At 39.3% G+C, this 18471-nt stretch overlaps 1 protein-coding gene across 1 annotated transcript in view; it reads left to right on the top strand.

Annotated features, from left to right (window-relative positions):
• TMEM163 (transmembrane protein 163) overlaps window positions 1-18471 on the top strand; it is a 295232-nt gene that overhangs the window by 268460 nt on the left and 8301 nt on the right. The window lies entirely within an intron of this gene.

Consider the following 18471-nt stretch of genomic DNA (forward strand, 5'->3'; position numbering starts at 1 on the left):
ATATTAATACTTTAAGTTTTGTGAAACAATGTATACATGTTATTTCATTTGATTTTCAGAACAGCAATGGGAATTAAGTGCTATTCTTATTCTCATTTTATAGTTGAGGAATCTGAGGTTGAGGGAGGTTAAGTCCAGCTATCTATTACATGCCTTTGCTGAATTGCCCAGGGTCACATAACTAGGAAGTGTTTGAGGCAAAATTTGAATTCAGGCCTTCCAAACACTTAGACTACCTACATCACAACATTGTAAGGGAAAGTTCTTTGTAAAAATCTTAAAGCACTATTAAACGTGAATTACTGCTAAAATAAATATGATGTGTATCGATAACATCATCAGTATTTATTTTTAGGTGTACAAAAGACATTTGACAAAGTGGGATTTCTTTTTCCTATTGATATTTGATTCTCTTTGGCTTTTATTTGTTCTTGACAACTCTCCTTGAGTCTTTCTTTATTAAGCTTCTGCGATGTTCAAAACACGGTGCAAGGTGCTTGGGCTATGAAATAAAAACACAAAGCAGTCCTTCTCTTCAAGGGACTTACCTTCCACTGGAGGGGCCAGGGAATATGACACGTACACAGATAAGAAAATACAAAATGCAAAAAGTAATTTCAAGTTCTTGGTTTAATCGGGAAAAGAGTTATATAGGTGACAGAATCTGAACTATGTAATAAGCAAGCCGGGGAATTGAGGAAGTAGAGTTATTTAAGGAAAGTGGACAGGACAGTTTGGTAGAGGGAAAAGGAATGTTGTATATCAGAAACAGGGAATAGACTAGTTTGATTGGATTGGTGATGCCTGAAGAGGAGAAAAAAAGTAAGACTGGACATCAGGTGAATCAGATTATGGTATGTTCTAAATGCCAGGCAGAGGATTTTTTTTTTCCTGGAAGGAATGAGAAGTCATTAAAGATTTTTTTGAATAATAGAATAATAGAGTCAGACACATTTTAGGGATACTATTTTGGCAGGTGTATGAAGGATGAATAGTTAGACATCTCTCCAGCTAGATTTGTTTCTCCTGCATTTTAAAGTTTGTAAAGAATTTTACAAATGTTATCTCATGTTATCCGCACAATCCCGGGAGGTAGGTTTGATGATTGTCTCCATTTTACAGATGAGGAAACTGAGGTTAAGAGGGATTAAATGACTTGCTCACTCAGTAAGTAACTGAGGTCTTCCTGTTTTCAGATCCTTTACTCTTATTGAACGATTTAGCTGCCCAGACTAGCTAGAAGAGAATAGAAGAAGGGAGAGAAATAAGGAAAATGAAGGAATTGTTTCAGTGAGAGAAGATGACATTCTGAATGGGAATAGAGGCTGTGTGAGGAAAAAGAAGGGAACAGGATGGGGAAAATGTTGTACGTGGCAACTGGTGAGATAGGGGGTTGAGGGAAAAGCAAATAACAATTAATTCTGAGCTGATGAACTTGGGTGATAGGAAGGATGATGGTTCCCCTGACAGATAAAAACTTGGTGATTAGATGGCCTTTGGAGAAAATATAATGATTTGAGTTTCAGATGCTTATGGATATCCAAGTGGAGAAGTCTTAGCAGACAGATGGCATTGGTATAGTGGTGCTAACTAGGGCACAGGTGAGAGATTGGTGAGTTAGCAACATAGAGATGATTTAATCCGTAGGCATAATGCAAAACAAGTTCTTTTTAAAAGATACGACTTTATTACATTCACAGTAACACTTTTAGCATTAGCAAAGCCTTTGGAGACAAATTTCCCATCACTTAGAGAATGGTTATACAAATCGTGGCATGTGCATGGAAATGGAATATAAATTCCATTTAAAGAAATGATGAATATGAAGAACACAGAGAACCACGGAGACACTTGTGTGAACTGATGCTGAAAGAAGAAAGCAGAATTGAAAGAACAATATGTGTAACAGTTGTGTGAATTCAATCATCTTCAAAAGAAAGTAAATTCAGATTAAATGGAATTGGTTCCAGAAAAGCTGATGAAACACACTCCTATACTCTGCATAGGGGTTGAATCTCCAAAAGGATTAAATGTTCCATATTTTGATAAATGTGGTCATCATGTAAACTGTATATTTTTCTTTGTTACAAGGGTATTTATATCTGAAAATGGCTGCAGTATTTTGTTAAAATGCACCAATGAGTGGGCAGCTGGGTGGCTTGGTGGATTGAGAACCAGGCCTAGAGATGTGAGGTCGTGGATTTAAATCTGGCCTGAGACACTTCAAATCTAGCTGTGTGACCCTGGAAAAGTCACTTAACCCCTATTGCCCAGCCCTTACTGCTCTTCTCTCTTAGAACCAATACACAGTATTGATTCAAAGACAAAAGGTAAGGGTTGTTTTTTTTAAAAGCACCAACAAAACAAAATTATAATTGAAAGCATAGTTGTTGTAAGATCATGAAAGAGTATTGAGATGGGAATATGGAAATGCATGTTGCATAAATGTATTGGTATAACTACATCAGACTGGGAGGAGAGGAGGGAGAGAGAGAGAGTCAGAATTATAAAATATCAGAAAACAATTGTCAAAAATTGTTTCTACAAGTAATAGAAATTTAAAAAGTAAAAAAAAAATGATTTGCCCATGTGATGTCTTTGACAAGCATGCCATGTGCTGCCAACTGCCATCTGATTATTTTAGTATCTTCTGCATTTATGCTACTCTACCCTGTAATAGGGAAGCAATTTTCTCCTGGACCCCAACTTTTTGACAAAAAATGCACACACAAGGGCATCTGAGTATAGCTGTGGTCTTAGACTGGGCTCTCTTGGCTGGGCTTTCTTCATGGCTCTGCTTTCAAGAAGTGTTAATGCACTGATGTGTGGGCCTGGCAGCCTGACCCAAGGCTTTTAAGAACTGACCACAGAGATATCCTACTCACGCAGGTCTAGACCCAGGACAGGATCTGCTGACAGAGTGTCTTGTACTTAATGCTGCTTGAGTGCACATCTTCAATATCGATCAATCCCTAAGTACTTACTGAGTGCCTGCCATGCACCCAAGTCCATGCTGGATACATCAGAGGAAACAGGAACTTTATGTAAGATCTGCATCCAGTACAGACACAAAGCCCCTACTTTTGGGTCCTGCCTCCATTCTCTGACTTCAACCCGCCTTTATTCTCCACTGGTCTTCCTGTTTTTCAATAATCATGAAACCAGAAATTAGAGCTGAAAGGGACCTTAGCCAATTGATCAGTAAACATGTATTAACTACCTACTGTATACAGAGTACTGGGGATGCAAAAAAGAGGCAAAAGACAGTCCCAGACCTCAAGGAACTCCCAGTCTAATTGGGAAATAATAAACAAATAAAATAACAAATAAGTGTGAACAAATAGGCTATATATTAGGATGAAAAGGAAATAATTAACAGAGAGAAGGCATCAGAATTAAGAGGTATTGGGAAAGGCTTCCTGTAAAAGATGGGATTTTAGCTGGGACTTAAAGAAAACCAGGGAGGTAAGTAGGCAGAATGGATGAGGGGACAGTCAGAGAAAATGCCAGGAGCTGAGATCAGGTGGGAATGTCTTGATCTTGGGGCAAACGGGAGGATTGTGTCACTGAATCAAAGAGTATGGTGGAGGGAGTAAGATTTAAAAAGACTGGAAAGATGTGAACTGGAAAGGCCTCCAGGAATTGATGCAGAGCTAAAGGAGCAGAACCAGGAGAACATTGTACACAGAGACTGATACACTGTGGTAAAATCAAATGTAATGGACTTCTCTACTAGCAGCAATGCAATGATCCAGGACAATTCTGAGGGACTTACAAGAAAGGATGCTCTCCACATCCAGAGAAAGAACTGTGGGAGCAGAAACGCAGAAGAAAAAAATATGATCGATCATGTGGTTCAATAGGGATATGATTGGGGTTTTGATGTTAAAGATCACTGTACCGCAAATATGAATAATATGGAAATAGGTTTTGCACAATGATACATGTATAACCCATTGGAATTGCTCATCAGCTCTGGGAGAAGGGAGGGAAGAGGTAAGGGAGAGGGGAGTCATGAATCTTATAACCATGGAAAAATATTCTAAATAAAAAAAAGGAAAAAATTTTCTTAAGGTGAAAAAAAAAGACTGGAAAGGTAGGAGGGAACTAGGTGAGGAAGGGATGCAGAATAGCAGTTTGTATTTGATCCTGGAGGCAAAAGGGAGCTACTGGAGTTCATTTGAACATGATTAATTTGCAATTTAGGGAGTCATTTTGATGGCTGAATGGAGGACGGATTAGATTAGGGAGAGACTTGAGGTAAACAAACACACCAACAGAAATTAATGTAGAGTAGAAATTATAACTATATAGAGCACTTAGGAGATCATTCAGTCCAGATATTCTGAACCTTTTTTATATTAAGGGTCCCTTGCCCAGCCCTATTTGTGGTCTCGCAGTTTTACAAAAAACCTCAACTGTTATGAACTGGTAACCTGCTGCTCCCAAGTTCTTTTGAAAGGGGTTTTGGTCCTAGCTTCCTAAAGTGGCAGAAATTTAATGAAAACAAGCAGGATAGATAGATAGAAAGCTAGGTCCTGGGTTCAGATTTGACCTCAGATACTTCCTAGTTATGTGACCCAGGACAAGTCACTTAAACCCATTTTCCTAGCCCTTACCATTCTTCTGCCTTGGAATCAAAACAGTATCAATTTTAAGATAGAAGGTAAGGATTAAAAAAAAAAGAACTTACTGGAGGACCTGGCAAACTTCATCATGTCCTGAGTAAATGGCAAGTGACTTTAACTAGAAATGCTTCCTTTTTGTCTTTGTATCCAAAAGGTTTGCACAGTATCTCTGCCCAAATCCTTCCCAGAGAGCCATACCATAAAGCAAATAATATTTTCCATTAGCTGCTCCCTAATCAATGGCCATCTATTCTGTTTCTAAATCTCTAATAGTATGAGTTTTAAACAGCCTGAGGGACTCAGAACTCCGGAGACAGGGAAGACCTATACTGTCATCTGCTGAGGATCCAGTAGAACCCAACTGCTCCATGATCTACCTTTTCTAGCAGGGACCTGGAAAGGAGGGAATTAGCACAGTCTTCTGTAAACTATCTAAATGACAGAGAGTAGAGAAAATAGAACTGAAGCCACCACCACCAACGATAAGGAACCATGATGCTTACTTGGAATAAAAGCAATGGTAGCAGAGGGATTAAGTATAAACAGGATCAGAGTTGTTGGAGGAAAATCAAGGAAACACAGAGCTTCACTGTAGAAGGAAAAATTCTGTCCTTTTCCCTAGCTGGGAGCTGACTCAGGCTAATACTGTAACTCCCTGGGGTAGAGATGAGGGTCTCAACTACTTCCCTGGTTTCAGATGAGAGTCCTTTCTGTACCTTGCTGTAGCAGCTAGGTGGTTCAGTGGATAGAGAGCCAGGCTTGGAGACCAAAAGTCCTGGGATAAAATTTGCTATCAGATACTTCCTAGCTGTGTGATCCTGGGCAAGTCAGGTAACCCATTTGCCTATCCCTTACAGCTCTTCTGCTTTGGAACTGATAGTATTGATTCCAAGACAGAAAAAGTATTAAAAACAAACAAACTGAAGCCTTGTGAGCCCAGATGCTTGTAAAGGAAGCTGGTGGTTTCTTTTAGGGGAATGCTAGATGCTGATATTCTCATATTTCATGAGTGTGGGGACAATGAATCAAATAGATTAGTAATCCCTAGAGCTGCCTTAGTGAACATATGGCACATGTGCCAGAGCATGTTGGAGGGGGCTGATCTCTTCCTTCTCTCCATACATGCCAGAGGATATTATCATTTGACTTGACCCTTTGCCCAGCAGCCCAGTGGGAGAGCTTCCTCCCTCCCCTGTCTGGGGTAAGGTGGGGTGGGAGGGGATGTTTCATATGCAGCATGAAGTTTGCAGTTTGGGCACTCTGTCGCTAAGGTCTCCAAAAGTTTTTCCATCACTGCCCAGGGAATTCACAAAGAATGACATAATTTCTTGTAATGATGAATAGGCCATGCTGACAAACAACTGATTTAGGCTCTAAGATCTAAGCAAGATGTTTGTATCTTTGTTTCATATCTTTGAGTTATGGGGCATATTCTAGCCTTGCTCACAAAATGATAATTTATACTTAAACGGTTAGTTATTTGCTGCCACAAAGCATTTGATATGTGATTTCATTTGATTTTCTCAAGGAGCCTGGGAGGTAGGAATTGTCATTTTATTTAGAACTCAAGAAACTGATTTTTAGATGTTGGAACTTGGCTAAGAACACCCAACCAGCAAGTGGCAAGATCTGGGACTTTATCCTAGTTTTCCTGATTCCAAGTCCAGTGTTCTTCCCATTACACTAAACCTCTAGAAAATGTCTCTGAGGTCTGCTGAGGGGGCTTTTTTGTCCTCCTTTGACTTCTCTATACCAGTCAGTAGGAAATAGCATTGGGCCATTTAGGATAAAAAATGACAAGAGAAAAAGAAGGCAAAACATGAGCTTAAAATGCCATTGTTTAATAGTTAATGTGGTGACTGATTCTATGTATTTTTCCCAGGCATCTTGTTTGATATGTGTGCTGTTTCTTTTGTGTGCTGCATTTATCAAGGAGAAATATGGAAAAAAAGTCCAGAGAAAGCTGGGTCACCACTCCCTGAAAGCAAGCCTGACTCTCCTAGGGGGTACAAATGACATCTTTCTTTTTTAAAGCCAAGAATATAATATAGATTTAATTCTTATAGCAGAAAGATAAAAACAGTCATTATTATTTATAAGAGATGTTGAATCAGGTTTTCAGGACGTGCTAGAATTCTATTCTCTATGTGAAGTTCTTTTCCCTTTTCTCTCTCTCCCTCAATAGAATCAGGTTAGCCAATTTATTCTTTGGCAGCCCTGCTTGTCTTTAGTTTCACAGGACCAAGACCAGGGAAGTGACCTTAGTGAATATCCCATCTGACTATTCAGTGAACTAATTTGTTCCTCTGAAGTCTGTTTTCCTGCCTCCATTAAAGCTATTGTCAAGCATCTGTAAAAGATAGCACATTCAGTTTTCACAAGTGCTAGTATGTGGGGATTTCTCATTTGGGTTTCACAGCTGGCACCTCCAACCCTCCTGAGCTTTCTGGGCCTGGTGCTGTTAATTAAGGCCTCCGGTCTGTGTAAAGCTGTCAAGTTTACAAGCGTATGAGGTATGCCTATAAGGGTATGAAAGTGGATTTTTTAAGCAAACATGCTGGGATTTAGTCATTAAAATGCACTATGTATCCCCTTCAAAGGAGTTACCTCAGATGGACACATTAAAGGTGGCTTTCCCTCTAACTCTAGAGAAAAGATCTTCCTAGTCTGAGTGGAAGGGAGAATGGGGGCTAGGGCTGTTGAATATTTTTATTATTCTCTGTAGTGGCAAGCCACTCTTTTTCTGGGGCACCTTTGATTTTTTTAAACCTCTAAAATGAGAGTCAAACCTAATAAATTAGAAGAGGGATTCAAATGAGATCACAAGATGTTGTGAGGATCATAGCTTTGTAAGGGACTTTAGAGACCATAGTGTCTAATGGCACCATTTTATAGATGAGACAACCTTGAGGCTCAGATAGGTCTAGTGACTTGCTCATAGCCACATTGTAATAAGTATCAGAGGCACATTTGTATTTTTTACATACATAAATATATAGAGGCACATAGGTGACACAATGGATAGAACACCAGGGCTGGAATCAGGAGGACCTGAGTTCAAATCTGGTTTCACACATTTCCTAGATTTTTGATCCTGGGCAAGTCACTTAACCTTATTTACCTAGCCCTTGTTCATCCATATTAGAGTTGTAACTAGGACAGAAAATGAAGATTTTAAAATATATATAAAGGAAATATGACTTTTTAAGCATAGAGAACTCCTGGTATGGCACATAGCACTTAAGAGATGTTTCCATTATGTCCCAGCTGTTATATGTGAGAGAAAGGCATGAACCTAGGCCAGCGATGGGCAACCTTTTGAGCTTGGTGTATCAAAATTTGCCAAAAATCTGAGCATAACTTGGATGGTGTGTCACTTTGAGAAAAAAAACCATAATTTCGCAATATTTATAGTTTAAAAAACAAAAATGTATAATTGTAATATATAACTGTATTTTCATAAACCAAAATAGGTAAATTAATATAGGTAGAATTGTCATCTATAGTGCACAGAGTGTCTACACTACACTACAGCAAATATTTTATCTTCAGCATGCTACCCCATACTTCTCTGTATGCGTCCATGTGTCATGGAAAACGGCTACCCATGTCAGTGCTGATACGCGTGCCATAGGTTTGCCATCACTGACCTAGGCTTTACTAAGCCCTGTATTCTGTTTGTTACCCTGTGCTGTGACCTGTCACTATAAGTATTAACACAATGTATATGAACAACAGCAATAATAGCACAGTATTTATATATTGCTTTCAAGTTTTCAAAGCATTTTAAGATAACATAATCTATGAAAATTTGAATTTGGGGTGAGCGTAATGTTATTTATATAATTTAAAGGTCAATTGGGTTCACAGCAAAAAAAAAACAAACAAACCTGTTATTTCTCCTGTGGAATTTTTTGCTGTTCATTCATTTCAGTTGTGTTCAATTCTTTGTGATCCCATCTGGAGTTTTCTTAGCAGAGATATTGGAGTGGTTTTCCATTTTCTTCTCCAACTTATTTTGCAACTGAGGAAACTGAGGCAAATAGGGTTAAATGATCTGCCCAAAGTCACACTGAGTCAATATCTGAGGCTAGATTTGAACTCAGGTCCTCCTACAGGTCTGCAATCTATCCATTGTGCCACCTTGCTGTTCTTGGCAGAATGGGGGGAATTTAATATATCATAAAATCTCAGAGTTGGGAGGAAGATGTCCCTTAGTTTGACCTACCCTTTGATAGAATTCCTTCTGGAGCATCTCTGAAAAGTGGTCATGTCTTCAGATTATGAATATTTCAATAAATACATTTAGTAGCATTCTATTTTTGATCAACTCTAATAGTCAGGAAGTTTTCCTAATTATGGGCATAAATCTACCTGTCATGTGATTTTCACTCATTGTTCCTAGTTCTTTCATCTGGGTCTAAGCATATTTTAATCAATCAAAGACTTGAAGTTAGCTCTCATTTCATACCTTTTTAAGGATGGGATTTGTACAAGGGGGATGGGACAAAAGGAGCCAGAGAAAAGCAGTTGCTGACAGTTGCTGACAGTTGAGACCAGAGAGAATTCTGGGAAGGTCTCCAGAAGAAGGAGGAGAGGAGAGGTCTTCGGGCGGAGGACTGAGAGAGGGAGGAGGAAGACATCCCAGCTTGAATACAGTCCTGAGGGCTTCCTGAGGATCTTTTATTGGAAATTGAGACCCTGATTCCCTGATCAAGGCCATTCCTTCTCATCTCACCCATCAAGACTTCAATCATAGAGTCAGCTAAGTTTTTGGACTCCATTTTGGGAGTGATCTTTTATTCTCCTTCACCCATTTCCCAACCTTGCTGAGAGACCCTTTCCAATCTAACTTACTATTATAGAAAAGGATAGAAACAGAAAAATAGAAATAGAAACAAGAGAAGGGACAAGGGGAGAAACTTAGGAGTGGGAGCCATTAAGGTTCCCACCTAAGTGATGGACTCCATAGGAATAGAGAAAAGGGTACCCCCAAATCCCTCTGCCCTTCACCCCTTTCCCCAATCCCTAAATTGTGAATAATAAAAGCCATTCATCAGTCAGATAGTGTTCTGGAGTGTCTGAGAGACAATGAGGGGGAGGGGAATCACAGCTTGGTCTGGCTGCCTCCATCTTGAAGCTGGACTACCTGCTGTAAAATTGACTGACCTCAGGAAAGGTTTGTGTGAACCCCGTCCTTATTCAAAATCAGATTGGGGTACCACATACTTTGTCTTAAAGGGAAGCCTTACCCCCAACTCCTGTGGGGTGACATGACCATCCAGGTCACCCAGTTTTGGGGTGACACCCCTTTAAAATCTCCCAGTGTATATTCAGTCCTAGGGGAGAGCTAGAAGAGAGACTCACCAACATAGACTTTCTCTCTCTCCCATCTATGTAACATTCCCTAACTGGCTCCTTTATTATTACACCTTTCCCTATTCTATGACCTTCCACCACATTCTTTTCTTTAAGCTACTTCTACAGACATGGTTTCCAGTCCCCTTACCATATTGTTTTCCTCTGGCCATAACTCAATTCATAAATAAATTTATTTATAAATTATAATATATTTAAATATAAGTATATCTAAACATGTATTTTTTTAATCATAGCCCCCAGAACCAAACTTAATACAGCTGTTATTTGAACAGGCAAGAGTACACTGTTAATATCGTCTCTCTCATTCTGTACATAATGCCTCTCTCTTTGCAGTCCCCTTTCATTACTGTGTAAATTTTAAGTGCTATGAAAATTTGAACTGTTCACCTTATTGGATTTGAGCTATTCTTCTAGCCTGCCAAGGTTAGATATTTTTAATATCCAGATTGTGTTTCTGCCATATTAGCTATCCCTTTCAGTTTCATGTCATCTAATGATTTCATAAGGATGTCACTCTATTTTCATTTCAGTCATGAAAAAAAATGTTGACTAGCCTAAAGCTAAGGATAGAGCTCTGTGACAATTAACTGAAGGCTTTCTTCAGTTTGAAAATAATTTTAATAATAAAAATAACATTTAGATAGCACTTCAAGTTTTGCAAAGTGCTTTACAAATATTATAATTTTATTTTATTTTGTTTTCTTGAAAAGCCTGACAGGTAAGTGAGATTATTATTCTCATTTTACAGTTGGGGAAATCAAAGGACTCAGAGGTTAAGCGCTATGTGAAGAGTTACATAGCTAATTAGTTTCTGAAGCAAGATTTGAATCTGGATCTTCTCAACTCCAGTTCCAGCAATTTATCTACTGAGTCTTGTTGCCTTTGACATTGATTACTAATTATAATACTTTGTGTCCAATTATCTAACCAGTTTCATATCTGCCTAATTGTATTATTAAAAATCTAGTAAACTACCATATGCTGAAGCCCAAGTATATAACCTCTGTTGCTTCCACTCATTCTATCACTCCTGCTTCTCTTTCTATGCTTGCTCCCCCCAGCCACCACTCCTCAGTTGTTTCAAAAGTACTTCCTTTATTTCTATCACTCATGCCTAATCAAATTTTCAGTCCCTTGGAACTTTCCTTCCAACATCTAGATTAGATATATCCAAACTGATGAAACTACTTTGCTAAAAAATTCTTATCAAGGTCTCTTTTCCTCCCTCATTCCTACCAGACCTTTGTCCTAGAGATATTTATTAAATCCAATGAATTCCTAACTTCTAGCCTTTCCAGCAGTAAATGGAGATTTGACCTGTCTGATCGTCTCTCTTCGAGCAATCCCATAACTGAATTTCCAGACATGCTTCATGGCAACTCCTAATATACAAGGGTTGAGGGCACCTGCCAAGTGCTGGCTTCTAAAGACCTTTGGCTATATGGATATCCCTTGCTGAAGAAGTGGGGAGGTCATTTCAACCCGATATCCCCTTGCATTATGGATTCAGAAATCTCCACAGAGGTGTCAGGACCTTTTGATTTCTTCTGGTTTCCCTTATCAACTTCCTTTTCCCCTCATCATCTCCCTTAGCTGATCTGAGAAAGTCTTCATTTGACTATATGAAAACAAGAATAATCACATGAAGGCTTAACCATGCTTCTTGATTAGCATAAAGTTCAACAACAATTTTACACCCCATATGTCAGATTACCTTGGTTGCAGGCTTTATCGTATCACTAAATGCAGTTGATATATATATAGACATCTATGGTTGCGCATGAGACATTCATTTTAGAGAAGAGTACTGTCATCTGGGCCATTGCCAACCCCGACCAATGAAATACCACCATGAAGCAAGAGCCTTGGGAAGAAGTAATAATCCTTCCCTTTCACAGACCATGAGCCCAATTTATAGTTTGGTTCCAATAGCCATTTTCCAGGGAAGCACCTTTTCTAGAGGTGAAACCTGACCATTGCCTCTGAAGGGGTTATAGCTATTACTTTCTCAATGGCCACGGCTACTAAAGACCAGAAAAAGGAAAGTCCTTGATACTCAAGTCCTTAATACTCTCGATGGTTCAGCATCAGAAACTGATATGGCGTAATTAATAGCACTGCCACTTAACTCTATGTGTCTCATTGGGACTGGAGAAGAAAATGGCAAACTACTCTAGTGCTTTTGCCAAGAAAACCCCAAATGGGGTCACAAAGAGTCAGCCATGATTGAAATGACTAAACAAGAACATTTAAAAAGAAGTATTGCCCTACTGCTCTACCTTAAGGATCATGGTAAGATCTTTCTATCTGATTTACAGCTAAAATCTTTTGTATGTTTGTCTCATCCATTCAAATGTAAGCTTCGTGAAAGAAGGAATTGTCTTGCTTTTCTAAGTGCTTACTTAAAATAAATATCTTTTCATTCATTTATTCATTCATTCATTCATGACCGTTATAGCAGACTGCACAAGTGCTCAGTAGCATAAGATTTTAGGATCAGAGATTTAGACCTGGAAGGAGCTTCAGAGATCATTACTGAAAATTTAACAACAGGCTCTATGATCTCAGTTCAAGGTGCCTCCAGCAAACATCTGCTCCCCTTCCTGTGAATCCCGATCTCTTCTCACTTCTATTGACTCACTGACTTAAAGCTTTGTGGCAGGTTTCATTCACAAAAGTCTCAAGAATTTGCAAATGATGGGGCCAAAATAAACAAGAAAGAGCTTTATAGGATTAATTGTAAAGTCTTGTGCTTGATCTCAAAAAGTAAATAAATAAATAAGCAAGCAAACAAAATCACTGGGAAGACCTGAATAGGCTGTGGTTAATTTTGAAGCAACTTGACTGTTTTAGTTGGCTGTATGCTCAGTTGGAGTCAGTAGAGTGATCTCACAGCCAGAAAAGGAATGCAGGCTTAGACTGTGGTAAGAGAAGTCCAGAGTTTGGAAGGCAATAGTCTCATTCATTATATTCTGGGCTGGCTAGACTGTATCTGGCCTCTAGAATGGGAGCCACATTTTAGGAAGGTCATTGGCAAGCTTGAATCCATCCAGAAGAGGTGGGCCTAGGGTGAGGGAGATTCCAGATATCACGGGAGGATTGATGATAACTAAGGGATTTAGAGCAGAGCAAACTCTATAAGTATAAGTTTAAGAATGAGATCTGTTATGTAGAGATGGAAAGCATGGAATCCCTGCAAAATACAGGGACAGCCTCACCCAGAATTCCAGGGGACCCCCCTTGGAGAACTTTGGGTGAGGGGGCAGTTGAGAAGGGTTGAGACAGTTGTTTGGTGGAGGTTGAAGTGAGCAGACACTCTGCTTACTACTCCAGAGTTGGGGATCACTTGAGTGGCCATTGTGGCATAAGCCATTGTGGTTTCTACTCATAGGGTTAGCCTGCTTGTTAGTATTAATCTTCATCAATATCAATATAGTAATTATCTAGTGATTAGTGATTAGATATATAAATTATCTAACAAGTTTTAGTTAGGTGCCTTCATCCCCTCTTGTGCTTTCCATCTCTACATAACAGATGATGGTATTATTGCCATCTTCAAATATTTGAAGGGCTGAGCCACGTAGAAAAGGACTTAGAATCCTCCTATGTGGTTCTTGAGGACCAAACTAGGAACAAACTAGTCAAAAGAGGTGGACTTAGGCTCAGTATGATGAAGAATTGTCTAAGGATTAGCACTATCTGAAAATGGAGTAGTTTCCTCTGAAGGCAACAAACTTCCCACTGGGACTGGCCCAGAAGAGACTGGGAGATGTTGGCAAGGGGCTGACTTAGGTGATATCTGAGGCCCCTTCCAACTCTGATGGTCTATGATCCTATAAAATAGAATTAAAGCCCTCAGGTTAGGGGCAGCTAGGTGGCTCAGTGGATAGAAAGCCAGGCCTAGAGACAGGAGGTCCTGGGTTCAAATGCGACCTCAGAGACTTCCTAGCTGCATGACCCTGGGCAAGTCACTTAAACCCCATTGCCTAGCCCTTACCACTCTTATGTCTTGGAACCAATACTCAGTATTGGTTCCAAGATGGAAGGTAAGGGTTTAAAAAGCAGAAACAAAAGCCCAGTAAAGAACTAAAAGTCCATGGATATTCTCTGGGTTTTGGGATAGGTTTCAGGATGTCTGCGAACCTAGTTGGGGAAAAATTATATCTTTATTTCAATAAAATTGATGTCTTTGCAGTCCTATATATATTATTTCATGCATTGAAAAACATTCTGAAGAGGGATCCCTAAGCTTCACCAGACTTCCCATGAGGTCCATGACATACGGAAAGGCCAAGAACCCTTTGCTCTGAAGAGACCAGCCTGGCTCTATTGCTGGCTACCTGCAAGTGGGTCTTGCCCTAGAATTTGTCAGAAATGTCACTTGAATGATTTCAAAGAACAGAAAAAAAGAAGCGGAATGGAAGCTAGGACCCAGATCCAGACCCAGACCCAGACCAGGAGGCACAATTTGCCTCCTAGAGCTGCTATTTGTTTTTTTCTGATTTTTCTACTTTGTGGCCTTACAATGACTGTTTTGCTACAGACCCCTACCAGGCAGAAGTGGCAGGGAAATCTGTCTCTGTAATTACATCCTTGTGCTAATTGTATTGTTTAGGACCTGGAACTTGTTCATTCATTGATCAGGAGAATTAGGAGCCAAACTATAATTACCCCTGTTTCAGCTTTCCTATTCCTGTGTGCAAAAGGGGAAAGGGGGAGAGCAGAGGGGTGCCCTGGATGGGGAAGGGGGGGTGGGGAGGAGAACAATCCTCCTGGCTGCTAAGATTTGAGATTTCTGGACTGGGTGGTGTTTGCCTCCCTCTGAGCTTTGCAAATAGCAAGCAAGACCCCTGGCGTTTGCCTTCCTTATCACCTGGTTGCTGCTTTCTGCTCATTTGCTCCCTGATGAGACAGAAGTATGGGGCTCTCCATTATGGCAGGCTGAGCCAAGCATTTTTCCTCAGAGAAGGAACTGACTTCTTAGCTTAGCAAACTGTCTCTCCTACAGAGAGCATCCACTTAAGCCAAAGGGGCTACATTCTGAAAGTCCAACTTGGAGGGGGCAAACTGGCTCATGCCTTCACCAGGCTGACTATGTTATGGAGTTACTCCCTTCCCTCTACTCAAAAAAATACCCTGAAAAGGAAAGTGTTGGCCTATACAGACAGGACAGATTGGGTAATTGAGACACTGAGGATCCTCAACAGACTCCCTCAGTTAAGTTTAGGCAGCAAAAGCCTCATTAAGGGGACCCACAGATAGGATCTGTGGAGTAGGTTAAAGTTTACCTCTATACTCAAAGAAGGAAAAAAAGAATTGTTAAGTAAATTAATAATAGATCCAATTACTGAATCCCAAAGAGATAATAAAAATAGGGGAAAGGACCTACTTAAACAAAAAAAAACATAGCTGCTCTTTTTTGAGGTAGTAATTAGAAACTAAAGGGACATCCTCAGTTGGGGAATGGCTGTAGAAATTATGGTATATATTGGTGATGGGATGCTATTGTGCTATAAGAAATGATAAACAAGATGATTTCAGAAAAAGCTGGAAAGATCTGCATGAACTGATGCAGAGGGAAATAAGCAGAACCAGGAGAACATTAAACACAGTGATAGCAATATTGGATGATAATTATCTGTGAAAACCTGGCTACTCTCAGCAATGCAAAGACCTAAGACAATCCCGAAAGACTTGTAATGGGGAATGCTATCCACCTCCAGAGAAAGAACTATTGTAATCATCTCCCACATCAGTGTATTTATGGTTTTATTTTGGGGTTTTGGTTATGTATGAGTGCTACAACAATGACCAATACTGAAGGATGTTTTACGTTACAATAAAATAAAATTAAAAAAATAATAGATCCAATTATGGGGGTATTCTTGGCTGCCTAAGAACTATTTCCCAAATCCTAAACCCTAATGTTTTTGCTTAAAAGTATCATGCTTATTTCAGCACACATTCATTGAAGCAAGTCAATCATTAGGTACTATTGTATTTATGTTTCAAACTAACAAACATTTTTTTTCAATTATACTTTTCACAGAATTGAATGGTAGTCCTCAACTTCTATGCATCCATGTACAGACACCCCACCCCTACTCTTTTGGAATCTGTAAATGTTTATGTTAGTTTTTAAAATCCTTGACAAATCTTTGGCCAGACTTGTTAACAAAGAACAGAACTGATTGATTAGAATTGCCATGACCTACCCTGGAGAGGTGCTAATGAGCAGTAAGAAACCTCTAGGAATTGTTAGTAGTCCTAAAATCAATAGAAATGCAGCTTACTGGGACTTACAGCCCTCTGGAGTTCCCAGTGGCAGCTGCCTTGCTCTGGAAGGGTTAGTTCTAGTGATTTCCCCTTAGTGACTTTGATAAATTATAGATCAATCAAAGTAGAGTAAAAAGACTATTGGATTTGAACCCTGGTTCTGCTACTTATTCCTTGTGTTACCTTGGGCAATCAGTCAATCACTGAAATTATTTGGGTCTCATTTTTTTAATCCATAAAGTGAGGATTTGGGATTGGAGGTCATCACTTCTGAGCAGATCCATTTCAGGTCTAAATCTGTGATTCTCTCAGTAACGAGATGGGGCCCAGGGACGCTGCTGCTGAGGGCCTTGTTTTTTGGAAAGATGAAGATTGTAAAGAGCTCTTCAGCTCATTTGCTCTGTGATGTGACATTATTCCTGATGACATATTAAAGGAAAAAATAATTTGTTTGGCCTTTTAATCTAATCAATGGGGCAAAACTAAGGCAAAGAGAACAAAATGAGTTTATTAAGGTAGGTGAAAATGAATCAATTGACTGATCGCTGGGGATCAGCAATGGCTTGAAGATGGGGCCAGCTTTTATTAATAACTCTCATAATGGCAGAAAGGCAATTTGGATGGGTCTACATCAGTGAAACACGCTAGGCCTTTGCTTCTCAGTTCCTCCCCAAGGTAGGAGTAGGAGATAATTTTCCAGGCACAAACAAGTAGGGGGTGATTTGACTATGGGACAAATAATGGGGAGTACAAAGCTGCAGACTGACTAGATGGTCTGGGAATAATGGGTCACTGAGTCAGCCTAAGTTTCAATAGATTCTTTTTTTTTTAATTTTAAAGGTTTTATTTTTTAAACTGCTACAAATGCTTTATATAATATTTTAACATAAAGCCCCCATAACAGAAATGTAACAAAATGGGAATGATAGTGAAAGAGTTAAAATGGCATGAATTCACCAAACAAGTATTAAACTACAAATCTGAAGAGGTAGATTACTTTTAAAAGTCAAAACAAATAGGATATGTGAATGAAACTAGCCATTTCCACCAACTCAGCCATTGACCCTGAAAAGAGCATAGAAATGCATGGTAAAATAGTAATATATTTAAGGAGACCAATTTGTTGCTTTTAATCTCAATAAGAGAGTGAAGTGTAAGACTTGGTGCAATAAACTCATTTAATATTTATGTGTAGAGGCATACATTTATATAGACCTGCTCTCTTTTATCCCATGTATTAATAAAATGCTACACAGCATTCAATAACATTATAGTTATAAATTAGTGCCAGGTAATAATCTGTAGAGGATAATTTCCATTTGGATATAAAAACAGGAAATTAGGAAATGCATAAAAAAGAATATAAATCCAACCTGGTTTCCTCAAAGTTATTCTGGGAAAGAAAAGAAGGAAGGAAGGAAGGAAGGAAGGAAGGAAGGAAGGAAGGAAGGAAGGAAGGAAGAAAGAAAGAAAGAAAGAAAGNTCAAGGAAATCAGAACCCCCAGGTTGGTTCTGCAGGGGTTTTTATAGTCCCAGCTCAAATTGTCAGCTCCTGGGCCTGGCACCTGCCCGGCCCGAGTTCCATTCTCCTAACTGACAGGATTGCCTAGGGTAATTTTGCAAATGCAAGAGATCTTGCATAAATTCTGCATTACACTCCTCACAAATATTGTTATTTGACTATTCTTGCTTGTTCATTTCTTGTATCTTCTATTAAGTTATAAGTTCCTTAAGAATAAAGGCAGCTAAGTGGTACAGTGAGTAGAGGGCCTGGCCTAAAGATGGGAGGTGCCAGGTTCAAATCTGCCCTCAGATACTAGCTATGTTACCCTGGGCAAGTCACTTAACTCCCATTGCCTCTCCCTTATCACTCTTCTGCCTTGGAACCAATACACAGTATTGATTCTAAGACAGAAGGTAAGGGTTTTTAGAAAGAAAAAAAGAAGGAAGGAAAGGAAGGAAGGAAGGAAGGAAGGAAGGAAGGAAGGAAGGAAGGAAGGAAGGAAGGAAGGAAGGAAGAGAAAAAAGAGAAAAATAAAGAGAATGGGGTAGGGAGAATCCTGACAACTTAAACGCCTCTCCTTCTACTAATTCATTTAAAAGAAGGCACCAAGAGACAATGTGAGCCAAATACTTTAAAATGAATGCATCAGAATTTGTCATCCCTTAATCTACAAGAAGCTAT

The sequence above is a fragment of the Gracilinanus agilis genome, chromosome 3, assembly GCF_016433145.1.
Source record: "Gracilinanus agilis isolate LMUSP501 chromosome 3, AgileGrace, whole genome shotgun sequence".
NCBI lineage: Eukaryota > Metazoa > Chordata > Mammalia > Didelphimorphia > Didelphidae > Gracilinanus > Gracilinanus agilis.